The 14,990-nt window shown below is 45.0% G+C and overlaps 1 protein-coding gene across 2 annotated transcripts in view; it reads right to left on the bottom strand.

Annotated features, from left to right (window-relative positions):
* ATP6V1C1 (ATPase H+ transporting V1 subunit C1) overlaps positions 1–12,864 on the bottom strand; it is a 68,552-nt gene extending 55,688 nt beyond the window's left edge. The window contains exons 1-2 of one of the 2 annotated variants that reach the window (XM_051844686.2): positions 12,630–12,781; positions 12,303–12,463 (exon numbers count right to left, since the gene is read on the bottom strand). The gene's annotated coding sequence lies outside the window, so the exon portion shown is untranslated. Of the gene's footprint in view, positions 1–12,302; positions 12,464–12,629 lie in introns of both variants that reach the window. The other variant, XM_002710723.5, reaches the window with a different exon arrangement.
* Positions 12,865–14,990: the final 2,126 nt, after the last annotated feature.

Below are 14,990 nucleotides of genomic sequence, written 5' to 3'. Positions count from 1 at the left end.
GTCATAGAAGAAATCAAAACAAGAATCAAAAAACTGTTGAGGAACAGTTTTTCATACTATTTGTTGAACTCTTTACTTAGCATAGAGTTAACCTTCTGTATATAAAGTTAATTGAAAACAGGTCTTAGAGGCCAGCACTGTAGCGCAGCAGGTCAAAGCCCTGGCCTGAAGCACCAGCATCCCATATGGGTGCTGATTCAAGACCCAGCTGCTCCACTTGCGATCCAGCTCTCTGCTGTGGCTTGGGAAAGCAGTGGAAGATGGCCCAAGTCCTTGGGCCCCTGCACCTGCATGGGAGTCCTAGAGGAAGCTCCTGGCTCCTGGCTTCAGATCGGCATAGCACCGGCTGTTGCGGCCATCTGGGGAGTGAACCATCGGATGGAAGACCCCCCACCACTCTCCTCTCTCTCTGTGTAACTCTGACTTTCAAATAAATAAATTGTAAAAAAAAAAAAGAAAAAAGAACACAGGTCTTAGTAAAAATAAGAATGGGAATAGGAGAGGGAAGAGGAAGAAGGATGGGAGTGGAGGTAGAAGGGGAGGTACAGTGAGAAGAATCACTATCACTATGTTCCTAAAGGTGTATTTATGAAATGCATGAAGTTTTTATACCTTAAATAAAAGGTTTCTGGGGGCAAAAAAAATGCAGCTGGGGGGGGGGGGGCAGCATTGTGGCATAGCAGATTAACTTCCACCTGTAATACCAGCATATCCCATATGGGTGCTGGTTTGAGACCCAGCTGCTTCATTTCCAATCCAGCTCCCTGCTATGGCCTGGGAAAGCAGTGGAAGATGGCCAAGTGCTTGGGCCCCTGTATCTATGTGGGAGACTCAGAGAAGCTCTGAGCTCTGAGCTTTTGGCTTTGGCCTGGCCCACCCCAGCCACTGTGGCCATCTGGGGAGTGAACCAACTGATGGAAGATCTCTCTGTCTCTCCTCTTCTGTCTGTAACTCTGCCTTTCAAGTAAATAAAAAATAAATCTTTAAAAACAATATAGCTTGAGGGGCCAGTGCTGAGGTATAACAGGTAAAGCTGCAGCCTGCAGTGTCAACATCCCATATGGGGACTGGTTCGACTCCCAGGTGCTCCATTTCCAATCCAGCTCTCTGTTATGGCCTGGGAAAGCAACAGAAGATGGCCCAAATGCTAGGGCCCCTGAATCCACGTGGGAGACCCGGAAGAAGCTCCTGGCTCCTGGCTTCGGACTGGCGCAGCTCCAGCCATTGCAGTCATCTGGGGAGTGAACCAGCAGAAGGAAGACCTCTCCCTCTCCTCCCTTCTCCTATCTCTCTCCCTCCCTCTCTCTCTCCCTCTCTCTGTCTCTGACTCTCTGTAACTCTTTCAAATAAATAAATAAATCTACAAAAAAAAAAAAACACAGCTTGAATAAATGCCTCCCCCATTTATACACAAGCCCTTGATTTGAAAAAGTGAGCCATCTTTATTGGTAAAATATAAATTCATTTAAAAGCATTAATGAAGCTATAATAACTTGTCATCATTAACAAAATATCTAAAATATATTTTAGATATATTCTATCATATATAATATATATATTTAATAAACCAAAATAATTTTATACCACTGGCATGCCCAAGAAAATTCTGCAGTTTAGGGGCTGGCATTGTGGTGTACAAGATTAAGCCACCAGTGTGATGCATCCCATTTGGGCAATGGTTCAAGTCCTGGCTGCTCCCCTTCTGATCCAACTCCCTGTCAATGTGCCTGGGAAAGCAGCAGAGGATGGCCCAAGTGCTTAAGCCCCTGCACCCACGTGGAAGAAATGGAAGAAGCTCTTGGCTTCGGCCTGGCCCAGCTGTGGCCATTGCAGCCTTTTGAGGAGTGAACTAATGGACGGAAGATCTCGCTCACTGTTAACTCTGCCTTTCAAATAAATAAATCAATCTGAAAGGAAGGAAGGAGGATTGAGTCTGTGGATTAAGAAAGAAAAGATAGATGGCACCAGTGCTGTGGTTCAATTCCAGCTGTTCTACTTCTGATCCAGCTTCCTGCTATGCAGGAAGGCAGAGGATGCATAAGTACTTAGACCCCTGCCACCCATGTGGGAGACATGAATGGAATTCCTGTCTCCTGGTTTCACCCTGACCCAGTCCTGGCTATTGTGGCCATTTGAGAAATGAACCTACAAATGGAAGACAGGTCTTTCTCCCTTCCTTCCCCACCCACCTTGCTCTTTGAAATAAAGAAATAAATCTTTTTTTTTTCAAGGATCATTTTTGAAAGGCAATTTAGCACTATTTATCAAAATGTGAATATCCTTTGGCCCAGCTATGCCTACTTTAACAAAGCAAATAAGGATATGCATAGATATAAACATTAGGCTATAAGAGCTATAAATGATTACCTCTTGGGAGTGCATTATGAAAGCTTATTTTTATTCTTTCTGTATATTCTTAGTTCTTAATGATGAATTAAACACCCCCTCCACCAAACACCCTTATTAGGGCAGGTTCCTTATACTTGAAAACACTGAAGTTGAGAGACCACTGAATGACATCATAATAAAGAAGCCTGGAGATAACAAACTAGAAGAACAAAGCTGGTTAACGAGAGCTACGGCCGAAGCATGAGATCAAGGTTGGTAAATATTCTTTTTATATCACTGGGAATTACAGCCAGAGGAAAACCAAATGCTACATCCAGGAAGCATGACGCAACGGCCAGAGCACTGCACAGAGAATATGAAGACTGGAATCTAATTCTAGTTCTGCATATCACTGACTAAATAAATTCTACTTGTTCAATGAGAGGACTGGATTACGATATCCAGGATCTTCTGCTCCTCTACTCATTCCCTGAATATAAACTGGGTGAAGGCCAGGACTCTCTTTTCCCATTTTCTTGGTAAGTCCTTCAGCTAATTGAGATGATCAGCCAGGTTTCAGACCCACTGTACTAAGACAGGAATTCCCATTATTATATAGTGAGTTCAATGTTATAAGAAATGGCAATACTTTTTAGTAATATGGCTAAATCTTCATTATCAAGAACCACACAGTATTATTAGTTCTATAATACACAAATGATTTCTGCTCTATGCAATATCAAAACAAATATATCACTCATTTTTTTGCATGCTTCTGATGGTAGTTAACAAACTTAAAAAATAAGTCTAGGGACCGGCATTGTGGCAGTGGGTTAAGGTGTCACTGTGATGCTTGCATCCAATATGCGTGTGGGTTCAAGTCCCGGCTGCTCCACTTCTGATCTAGCTCCCTGTTAATGCACCTGGGAAGGCAGCAGCAGATGGCCCAAGTGCTTGGATCTCTGCCACTGACAGGGGAGACCCAGATAGAATTCCAAGCTCCTTGCTTTGGCCTGGCCATTGCAGGCATTTGGGGAGTAACCCAGTGGATGGAAGATCTCTGTCTCTTCCTCTAACTCTGCCTTTTAAATAAATAAATGTTAAAATAATAAATCCACGGCAATATACAAAATCAAATACAGAACAAAATGAAATCTGGGTTAAGTGCTCGCTTTGCTCAAGAATGTCCAGTTTTATTTACTCTATGAAGGACAGAATAAAGGATTTTAAATTCCTTATTCACAAGTAACAGGCAGCTTTGTGACCACAGTATGGAGTCCCAAATAAGTCCCAAGACTTTTTCCTCAAAAAGTTCCTCTCCAGGTTAACAGAAGGCTGAATAGCTCGCTAATACATATGCCCCTACCCCTGCTTCTTTCTTGGAAATAGAACCCATCTTCATTGTCATCCTAAGCAGTGTCTTTATCTGTGCTTTTCTGCCTCATCCTTACAGTCTTCCTGAGCTCTCGCTCCATCTTGACCTCAGGCCCGCCCTTAGCTTCCTTTCCTACTTTGCCTCTATTCAGATGGTCCATTTCACACACACACAAACTCTGCCTGTTTAAATCAACTCAAGCGTCCCTTAACAATACCATTTTCCGTACTAAGTCCACCCATGCACCAAACCCATTAAATCCAATTCCATCTACTTCTTCCTCAGCCCATCTGTAAACCCACGTAATAAACTGCATTAAAGCAGACATTGATTTTATATTTTGTCGCACATCTCTTACTTGACTATAACTGCTTGCAATTTACGGTTATATCATTCACCTCACAAAAATGTTTTGGGTGCTTAAATTCACAGAACTGTGGTAGGCTCTAAGAAACAAAATAAGTAAAATTAGTCTTGTCCTCAAGGATGTCCAGGGATGAGACAGGAAGCAGTGGGAAGAGATCTCACGCAGAGGCCAAGGCAGGAAAGATCTTGGCAAAATATAGTAGAGGCATGAGGAAAACAGGGTCAAATTTTTAAACACTTCTATCTTGTCTGGCTGCAGTAAATATGTTGGCTTTTTTTAAAAAGCAGTTAATTATTTTTCATAATGGAAGAAAGAAAGAGCAGAGCAAAAGGAGAAAAGAAAAGTAAAGCTGAGTCTACAACTCTGAGACTGTTGATTTGATTAACTATATATTCTACCCTGAGAGTCTGAAGTCTGTGCATTATTTCCTACAACTGTTTAGAATATAAAACAAAAACAGTAGGGGCCAGCACTGTGGCATGGTAGTTAAAATCGTCGCCTGCAGTGTCAGCATCCCATACGGGCACCAGTTAGAGCCCCAGGTACTCCACTTCCCACCCAGCTCTTGTCAAGTCCTTGGGCCCCTGCACCCAGGTGGGAGACTGGAAGAAGCTCCAGGCTCCTGGCTTCAGATAGGCCCAGCTCCAGCCGTGGTCACCATCTGGGAAGTGAGCCAGTGGATGGAAGATGGCTGACTCTGGCCCTCTCCTCTCTCCCCTCTCCCCTCTCCATCCCTCCCTCCTTCCCCCCTCCCTCTCCCCTCTCCTCTCTGTAATCCTGCCTTTCAAATTAAATAAATAAATCTTTAAAAAAAAAGAAAGACATTCCCCAAGAACTATTATTAAAAAAAAAAAAAGTACAGCAATGAGTATCGCAAGGACACGAAAGGTGGAGTGACAGCCCAAGCAGGAGATTGCTAGCATCACTTCTGTGAAGGAAGGCAAGGACCTGGCTCAAGATAGCAGCAACCAGAGGAAGCAGCTGAGTGTCTCCACCATTCCACAGTACTTAGCTGATGCCAATGCTGTTAAGACCAACACTGTAGTCTCTGAAATGCAATCATCCTTCACAGAAAATTAACTTCTGCTATACAGTAAGCCTAGAAGGTGGTCTACACACAAAACAACTTCCTTGTCAGCCCTTGAAAATAGTCAGCCCTTCACATCCACAGGTTCTCCATCTGAGGATTCAACCAATCACAGAAGCGAAAAAAATTGGGAAAAAAATTGTGTCCATATTGAAAACGTACACTTGGTTTTCTTGTCATTATTTCTTAAACACAGTATAATGACTACTTGCACAACATTACATTATAAATTACAAGTAATCTGGAGATGATTTAAAGTATGAAAAAGGATGTACATAAGTTATATGCAAATACGATGCCATTTTAATATTAGAGACTTCAGCATTCACAGACTTTGCTATCCATAGGGTGTCTAGAACTAATTCCTCTCAGAACTGAGGTGACTGTCTCAAGTTTACTAGAGCAGCTTATTTTTTTAATAAGTAATTGCACGTTTTTATTTTGGTTGTAGCTTTTTTTAATTATTTAATAAATATAAATTTCCAAAGTACAACTTTTGGATTATAGCAGCTTTTTCCCCCCATAACTACCCTCCCCCCTGCAACCATCCCATCTCCCGCTCCCTCTCCCATCCCATTCTTCATCAAGATTCATTTTCAATTCTCTTTATATACAGAAGATCAATTTAGAATATACTAAGTAAAGATTTCAACAGTTTGCACCCACACAGAAACACAAAGTGTAAAGTACTGTTTGAGTACTAGTTATACCATTAATTCACTTAGTACAACACATTAAGAACAGAGATCCTACATGGGGAGTAAGTGCACAGTAACTCCTGTTGTTGATTTAACAACTGACACTCTTATTTATAACGTCAATAATCACCCAAGGCTCTTGTCATGAGCTGCCAAGGCCATGGAAGCCTCTTGAGTTTGCCAACTCCGATCTTATTTAGACAAGACCATAGTCAAAGTGGAAGTTCTCTCCTCCCTTCAGAGAAAGGTACCTCCTTCTTTGATGGCCCGTTCTTTCTGCTGGGATCTCTCTCATGGAGATCTTTCATTTAGGTCTTTTTTTTTTTTTTTTTTTTTTTTTTTTTGCCACAGTGTCTTTCAACTTGTAACACAACTGATCGGTATAAAACAGTTATCACAGTCTATTCATTTTAAAAAGCACCTCATGCTATTCCAGATATCACTAATACCTTACAAATAAAAAGAACAACTCTTTCCTTGTTGAATGTAAAGGTTTTATCCTTTCAAACAGAAACATCTTAATTGGGACTGTGGGAGAGGCTTACTCATAATATAATTTAAGTGTTTCCAATAACCAAAAGGCAGATTTTACTTTTCAAGGACTATTTCCTTGATTCATAAGGAATGAGATATTAAAATTATCAGAACATGTATCTTCATGAAATAAACCTTAACTTTAGTGCACTTTATTTTCAACCAACCTCTATGTGCTCCATAATCCTTGAATTTCATGCCATAAGTATAAATATGAAAGAGAATTTCATCTTTTATAGATGTATTTAATATAAATAACTATCATCTTTTTATTTCATAGCCGACGAAATAAATCTGTAGCAGCAATGCCTTACTTTCATACAGATGATTATCCTAAAATTGGAACATAGTTAGAGGAGTTGGAGAGGTAACACTTAATACAATGTTGAGAAGTTTCTAGTAACTTCTGGTAAAGCTGATTGCCCTGGCAGACACAGCCAGGAAGACACTGCAGCTCACCTACTACTGACAGTGACCATCAGAGGGTTCTCAGCTCCCAGAAGCTCCCTCTTTACAGGCAACTCAGCAGTGACCCAGGGAACAAAAAATTCCTTCCAGGCCAGGGGATTCCCTAAAACAATCATGGCTCCCAAGACACTACTTCCCTTTCCTTTGGGGATGGTCATTTACAACAGTGACTGAACCACAACAGCACATTCTGCTGGAAGGTGCTGGTATCAAGAATGCAATGCATTCATCAAGTTAATTTCTTTCTTTCTTTCTTTCTTTCTTTCTTTGACAGGCAGAGTTAGTGAGAGAGAGACAGAAAGGTCTTCCTTTTTTTTTCCGTTGGTTCACCCCTCAAGTGGCCACGCTGCGCTGGTCCAAAGCCAGAAGCCAGATGCTTCCTCCTGGTCTCCCATGTGGGTGCTGGGCTCAAGCACTTGGGCCATCCTCCACTGCATTCCTGGGCCACTGCAGAGAGCCGGACTGGAAGAGGAGCAACAGGGACAAAACCGGCACCCCAACCGGCACTAGAACCCGGTGTGCAGGTGCTGCAGGCGGAGGATTAACCTAGTGAGCCATGGTGCTGGCCGCTAAGTTAATTTTTTGAAATAAGTTAGTTTCTCCACTTTTGACTCTCTAAGCTCAAGGCAAAGTTGGTAAAGCCACTGCCTGCAGTGTGGGCATCCCAGAAGCCAGTTCGAGTCCCGGCTTCTCAACTTCTGATCAAGCTCTCTGCTATGGCCTGGGAAAACAGCAGAAGATGGTCCGAGTCCTTGGGCCCCTGTACCCACGTGGGAGACCTGGAAGCAGCTCTGGTTCCTAGCTTTCAATCAGCTCAACTCCAGCCACTGCAGACATCTGGGGAGTGAACCAGCAGATGGAAGATCTCTCCCACTCCCCCTCCTCTGCCTCTGCCTCTCTGTAACGCTGCCTTTCATATTTGAAATAAAATAAATAAATTAATTAATAAATTAATAAATAAATCTTGAGAAAAAAAGACTATTTACCATTAAGGACAACCACTAACTGGATATGTACTATGCACTATATCCATAAGCACTTCAATATATTAAGCAGTTTTGTGCTTAATGCCTTCAAAGTAGATGCTAGCATGTGACATCCCCACTTTCAGACATGGGAAGAATTAATAAAATAACTTGCCCAATGACATACAATTAGTGACTACATTTTATTGGAACTGAAAGGAATCTGAGTTATTCATGCAAATTTTGCAACAAACAAGCTCTTAAAGCAGTGCACAGTTTCTAAGTGGGCATTAATTTCGGAAGTTAAGGCATGGATTAAGACACTTGTATCCCATAATCAGACTGTCTGAGTTCAACATCCACCTCCAGCTCAACTCCAGTTTCCCGCTAGTGCAGACCTCAGGAGGCGGCGGGGATGATTCCAACAGCTGGGTTGTGACCACCCAGACAGGGAGACCAGAGCTGAGTTCCCAGCTCTGGGTTTGGCCCCGGCTAAGCCTTGGTCTTCTCAGGCATTTGGGGATTGAATCAGCAGATGTAAACTCTTTTTCTCTCACATAAATAATAATTATATATATGTGTGTGTGTGCATATATATATATATATATATATCTTCTGTAGTCTTATAGTAGTTACATTAAAACACCAAAAAACTAAGTTTTAAATTAACAACTCAATTATATGTTAGTTTGTTAAAATTATTATTCAGAACCTCTGTGTCTTCCAACACTTGTCCAACAAATAAATGATGGCACCACATATGTGTCTTGCAACCAAATAGTACCACTCTTCTCCAGGAAGAGAGTGTAAATGTATGGAACATTTCAGGTTGTGCCCATGCGGGAACCACTAATCGCCATTTAGTGGACAGGAGCTAAGCAAGAGATAATCCTGTCCAAAATGCCAAGAGCACCTGTGCAAAACAGATAAACGATCTATAGGCTGTTTCAAAAAGGAAACTTTTCACAATAAAATTAATCTGCCTGTTAATCAGCTTAATTTACAAATAACTTCCTAGTCATTGATAATCTGCTCTAAATGTCTCAGAAAATACACCAATCGCTTTTCATAGAACATCTTTTGCGTTTATCTGGTATTTTAATTCAAAGCACATATACACACATCCCTCATCTTCCATATCCTAGTACAACAAAAGCAGCTCTTTTCCAACTGGCTCAGTTTTTAACTCAATAAACACATAGCACATCCAGATTTCCCACTGCAAAAAGAATTGTTTCATCATCAAGAACAGTGTTTGCAGGCCCGCGCTGTGAAACTGCAGGTTAAGTCAGCACCTGCAACACCCGGTGGGATGTTGGCATCTCATACTGGAGTGCAGGTGCCACTTTCAGCTGTTCCTCTTCCATCCAGCACCCTGCTAAAGTGCCCAGGAAGAAAGGGAAAAATGGTTCAAGTGCTTGGGCCCCCTGCCACCCATGTGGGAGACCTGGATGGAGTTCCTGGCTCCTGCTTCCTGGCTTTGGCCTGGCCCAACCCCTACCACTGCAGCCATTTGGGAAGTGAACTAACAAATGGAAGATCTCTGTCTCTCCCTCTCTGTGTCACTCTTTCAAATAAATAAATAAATCTTTATTTAAAAATAGTGTTTGAAAATTCTAGTTCCAAGGATTGCTCATGTCAACAGGAACTTTTAGACTGCCCTGGTTCACTGAGCTTCTTTCCAAGGGTACTAGGTTAATGGTCTCTATTATGTCTTAAAGACACTGGCAAAATGGAGATCTAACATGAATTTATAACTAAGATACATAACTCCACATCCAAAGGGTAAAAAATATGTATCCTGCAGATTGATCAGGATATGTACAAGAGCAAATTTAACTAGGAAATACTTAGTCACAGCTGCCATTACTCCTAAGCAGAAGGAAATTCAAAAGATCGCACAGGGACTGGTAGGCCAGGAGGAGGCCTTTTGGCAGAGGTTTATTTTGCTATTGCTCTGTGGTCAGGGACCTACTACACAAGTTTTGGAAATAATCACAGAATCAGTCTAAAAGTTTCTTTTTAGGTAGTAAAAAATGAATGTAAATGAGACCAAAAATAAAAATTAGTATTTCTTGCTCAGTTTTCAAAACAGAATTACACTAACCAGCTAGCTCTCAGCATTTAGTTAGATCCTGAGCACTGTCTCCTGAGATTGCATCAGGGTATACCAGAAAAGAAAAAGACCCAGGAGGTCTGAGACACAACCCCCGGGCTTAGTCTTCAGCGCCATTCGCAATTTGCTTGTTCCCAAAGAGCTGTGATTGACAACCTGAGACTTGCAGCTCGCCTTTTTGCTCATCATTTCCTTTAACTTAACTGCAACTGAATGGCTTCACCCGAAGGTTACATGAAAGCAGTTCCTAAACAGTCCACCAGTGCCAAATCCCTTAGTGCTGACCTAAGAAAACCTTCACTGGAAGAGCAGAATCCAAGATTACAACGCACTTAGAAAACCCCCTTCTCTCTAAATTGTGGTAAGTACTGGGTAGGTAATCAGCAGGAATACATAGCAGTTAGAAGACCATGCAAGTTACGCCAGGCTTACAGAAGGCACTTCACCTCTCTGTCTCTAGTCCCAAGGGTTTAGAACGGATAGCATTCTCATCCTCCATCTGTCAAAGACCTCTGAGAACACAATAAACAGGACAGGTAGCTGATTCTTTCCTTGACTAGCTATATTTCAATAAAAGACATTCTGTAGATGGCATTACATAAGGACAAATCTGAAAAGCTGAAACAAATTTTGGCAGAGGAGTCTCCCACCAATCCCGGAACGACCCTCTGTGTCCTCCAGGACAGCTCAGGAACCAGCTGTATCTACCCTTAGTGAAGGGTGCCAACAGTCTGATCAGTGTCTCCCTTTTGAAACTTCCAAGGCCCACTAAAGTCAGTACAATTAGACATTCTCTCATTCTTAGTGGACACAGAAGGCTCTACTTTAAACTCTACAAGGAATTACAAACAACGCCCCCTCACCTAGTCTCCCCTCTCTCATGTTTGCCACCTTCCACAGTCTCCACAAGATTATCTTTTCAAAGCCACAGGCCGGTTCACTCCACTGTCTATCATCTTCACTGGTTTCCCTCTGCTTTCCAGGGAAAAAAGCCCTGTTTCCTGACCAGACTCTCACACTGTTCCCTCCCCGTTAAAGCTGCACCAGCCCCTTTTCTCAAAAGCTTTATCCCTTCCCACATCTCAGGGCCCTGACATAAGCTGGGCTCTTAGCCTAGAATGTTCTTCCCACTCACACCTTCACTTCCCCCTTCAGCCTCTTTTGAAGTCTTAGGTCAAAGCTCAGCAAAGCATTCTCCAAATCTCCCATAAAGGCCATGATCCAGGCTTCACATCACTCGCCCTTATTCCTTCACAGCACATTTCACACTTGCATGATTATTATTAAAATCACCCCCCCCCCCCCGGCCAGCATCCCATATCAGAGCCCTGGTTCAAGTCCGGAGGCTCTGCTTCTGATCCAGCGTCTTGCTACTGCGCCTGGAAAAGCAGCCTCTGCCACCCACAAGGGAGCCCGGATTGAGCTCCAGGTTCTTGGCTGCCGTTTGCACTTCTGTCTCTGTCGGCTTTTCAACAAACAAATGCCTTTCAAATACAATAACCTTTAAAACAAAAAAGTCATCCCCTCGGCTTGACTATAATGGGCTGAGGACAGGAGATGTGCTTTCTAAACTCTAGCCTCAGCACAAGACAGGTCGTACAGCACTCGCTCAATACACACGAGTTGAATGAGAAAGTAAATGATTATCATTCAAGAGTCCGCATGACTGACCCCTCCTGGAGCCCCCCACTTTTCCACAGGGAAAGCCACCCCACAGCTGGACTTCCCACTACCTCAGATGCACTCCCCCCGCCCCGCCCCCTTGGTTCTCCCTTCAAATCCTGTGGGCCTTCCCAGCCTAGAAAGTCTCCCTTGGCCTGCTGAAACCCCACTGGCTTGCCAAGATCCGACTCAAGTTTTCTTTCCTGCAGGATATTTGGCCCCTGCTCAACACTCTGAAAGCGCTTCGCACGCTCTTTCTGATAATTACATGGGGCCACAGATCCTTGAACACGCTGGGTGTTTCTCCCCAACTCTGCTGTGAACTCCTCCGAACCCCGAGCGGGGCTGAGTCCCGAGCTGTCCCCACAACCTCTCTTTCCCCTAACACACTACATTTTCCCTCTGAAAAGACTATCAGCTTCCTCTTTCTCCTCTGATCCTCAGGTGATTCGGGCTGCCTTAGGAGACGCTCAAGTTCCCTTCCAGGATTTGTTGGGCCTGCCCTTCCCCCACGCTCCTAAAAAATGGTGTGAGTTCTCTGGTTGGCTCTTCTCCCTCCCGCCAATCGGGCCCGTGTGCCCTCTGTGAGGGTCCCCGGCCTGCAGGGAGCGGCTTCTACGTTCTTTAAGCTGCCATGACCCCACTCCCACCCGAGAGCGTACACCCGCTGTGCACCTCCTACACACCATCCCAAACCCTCACCTGAGCCACGCCGTCACCTTTCACTGCTTTCAACCACCTGGCGCGGATTCGCTGTGACCCTCACACGAGAAAGGGCCCGGACCCCCTGCGTCTCTCCTTTTCGCCTCTGCTCTCTCTTTCCCTCCTCCCTCTTCCTTCACATACGAAGTTTAGGCCCCATGCTGCAGGGAAAGCAGACAGACCCACCCTCGCGCCCCGCAAGCAGCTCCAGCCACAAAGCCCCGGCCTCGGCCCCCGCGCCCGCCCCCATCCCTCCCCGGCGGCGACCGCAGCGCAAGCTCCGGCCTCGCCAATGCTCGCCATCCGGGATAGCCATCGCTCACTGACCCAGGAACGTGTCCACCGAGGAAGCGGCAGCAGGTAGGTACAGGAACGGAGGCAGACAGCCTGGCAGACGTTAACGGCTCAGCGCTCCATCCCTCCCCGACCTAAGCTCCGGCCTCACGGCTTCCTAGACCCCGGCGCCCACACAGTGAGTCACGTGCCAGCCGGAGCAGTCAGCTGACCCGGCGCGCGCCGCTCCGCCGCCGCGCGCGCCACTGCGCAGCCGCAGCCGGGTCTCGGGAGAGGGGCGGGGCCGGGAGACTGCAGGGAGTCCGGGAGATCCGGGAGTCTGGGGGCCGGCGGCAGTTCCCGGGCCGGCTAGGGTTTCCCGCTGTTCGCAGGATCGCGGGCGGAGCTTGGCCCGCCGCTTGGGCACATCACCGCCCCCATCACTACCGTTATGCGACCAGAGGTTTCTGCGGGACAGAATTTCTGTCCAGCCCACATATGGGCTCCTCCACATCGGCAGCCGCGCGTTCTGAGTAATCTGAGTAATAGTCCGCTTCCCCGTAACTCACATTTTCCTTGCAGTCCACTTCAGCTTAACCCCATAAATATCCATAAACCCTTTGCCATGCACTAGTCGTTGTGCTGGTGTTTTGAGGATTGCCTGCTGGAGCGAATCACTTCTTGCCACGAGAGCTTGGTGCGGGTCCAGCGGTGTCTGTGGCGTGTGATGAGCATCATTAAGTAGATGAACCCACATCCGACCATGGGGCGCCAAGGACGGGACGGGGAAAGCATGCCCTTCAGGCAAAAAGGGGGTGCGGGCTGGGCTCCTGATACTTGCTTATTCCTCAGCCTGGGAAGATTGGTGGTGTTACTCCAGTTTCCAACATATTGCTTTAGAAACAGCGGAGAGTTTTTGAGATTTTCCATTGTAATCCTTTTAGATTTACATATGAGGAAAATGAAGAGCCAGAGGGCATAGATCGGTTCAGCACAAGGGAATAGACTGCCCTGGTGTGAAACCCTGGCTCTCTTCCTAGCTGTGCGACCCTGTGCTTTGAGCGGCTTCCCGACCTGCCCAGTGGTGGCAAGAATGCACACCATATGGAAGTGCTGTGAGGCTTAAATGAAGTGTGCGTGTAGCACAGTGCCTGGCACACCGCGAACGCCCGGTAAGTGGCTGCCATTATTACTGTATTTTAAAGGACCTAGGTTCTCTGACCTGTCCTACACCTTCCTGCTGTATGTCCCTGCAGAAAATCATCACAAAATTTGTTAAGCCTCAGAATTAGATTGCACAGGAAGTAACAACCTATCCTCAACCTGATGAACTTCTCGCGCTTAGATGAGTTTCAGGCGATGCCAATAACCAGCTGCATGGTACAGCTTTGGAAACTTGTCAGGAATTCCAGAGGATTTATCTGGTATCATGAAATGAGCCTATAGGCAGTGTTTTTTTTGTTAGATCTGTGTTGTCCAATAAAACTTTTTGCTCTGCTATCCATACAGTACACGCTGGCCTCATAAGGCTGTTGAGTACTTAAAGTGTGATGAGCATGGCTTGGAAACTGAATTTTACCTTGTATTTCACTTTAATTAAAGTTTAAATAGGCTGGCGCCACGGCTCACTAGGCTAATTCTCCGCCTGTGGCGCCAGCACACCAGGTTATAGTCCCAGTCGGGGCACCGGATTCTGTCCTGGTTGCCCCTCTTCCAGGCCAGCTCTCTGCTGTGGCCAGGGAGTGCAGTGGAGGATGGCCCAAGTGCTTGGGACCTGCACCTCATGGGAGACCAGGAGAAGCACCTGGCTCCTGGCTTCGGATCAGCCACGGCGGCCATTAGAGGGTGAACCAACAGCAAAGGAAGACCTTCCTCTCTGTCTCACTGTCCACTCTGCCTGTCAAAAAAATTTTTTTTAAAGTTTAAATAGCCATACAAACCCCCAACAGGGCAATTTTAAGGTCTACAGTCAAAACCTCTTGGTTTCTTCATGCCTGTGTGTGGGCCTCAAGTGCATCTGCTTCTGACCCGTACCACTTGCCAAGGCTGTCCGTGGGAAGCAATGTAATAGAGTGCTCAATAGATGCTAACTCCAATTATTCATGTAACAACCTGGAAAATGTGTTTAAAACAAGGAGTCTTCAAAATGTTCCTGAGAAATGCATATGACCTTGTAATTCCATTATAGTCCTCTCATGTAAGGAGGGCCATGATTGCTTTATCATTGTTTCTAATAGCAAGAAAACGAGTTTTCACAAAGAGAAGGGAAGCTCACTTTCTATACTGTGTGAGTGAGCATACGAGGTCTGTGAGTATGTAACAGGCGGGCCACACTTTTTTCTTTTTAAAGATTTATTTATTTATTTAAAAGTCAGAGTTACACACAGAGAGAAGGAGAGGCAGAGAGAGATCTTC

The sequence above is a fragment of the Oryctolagus cuniculus genome, chromosome 6 (assembly GCF_964237555.1).
Source record: "Oryctolagus cuniculus chromosome 6, mOryCun1.1, whole genome shotgun sequence".
NCBI classification, from domain to species: Eukaryota; Metazoa; Chordata; class Mammalia; order Lagomorpha; family Leporidae; genus Oryctolagus; species Oryctolagus cuniculus.
This window is presented reverse-complemented; position numbering and strand designations above follow the sequence as displayed.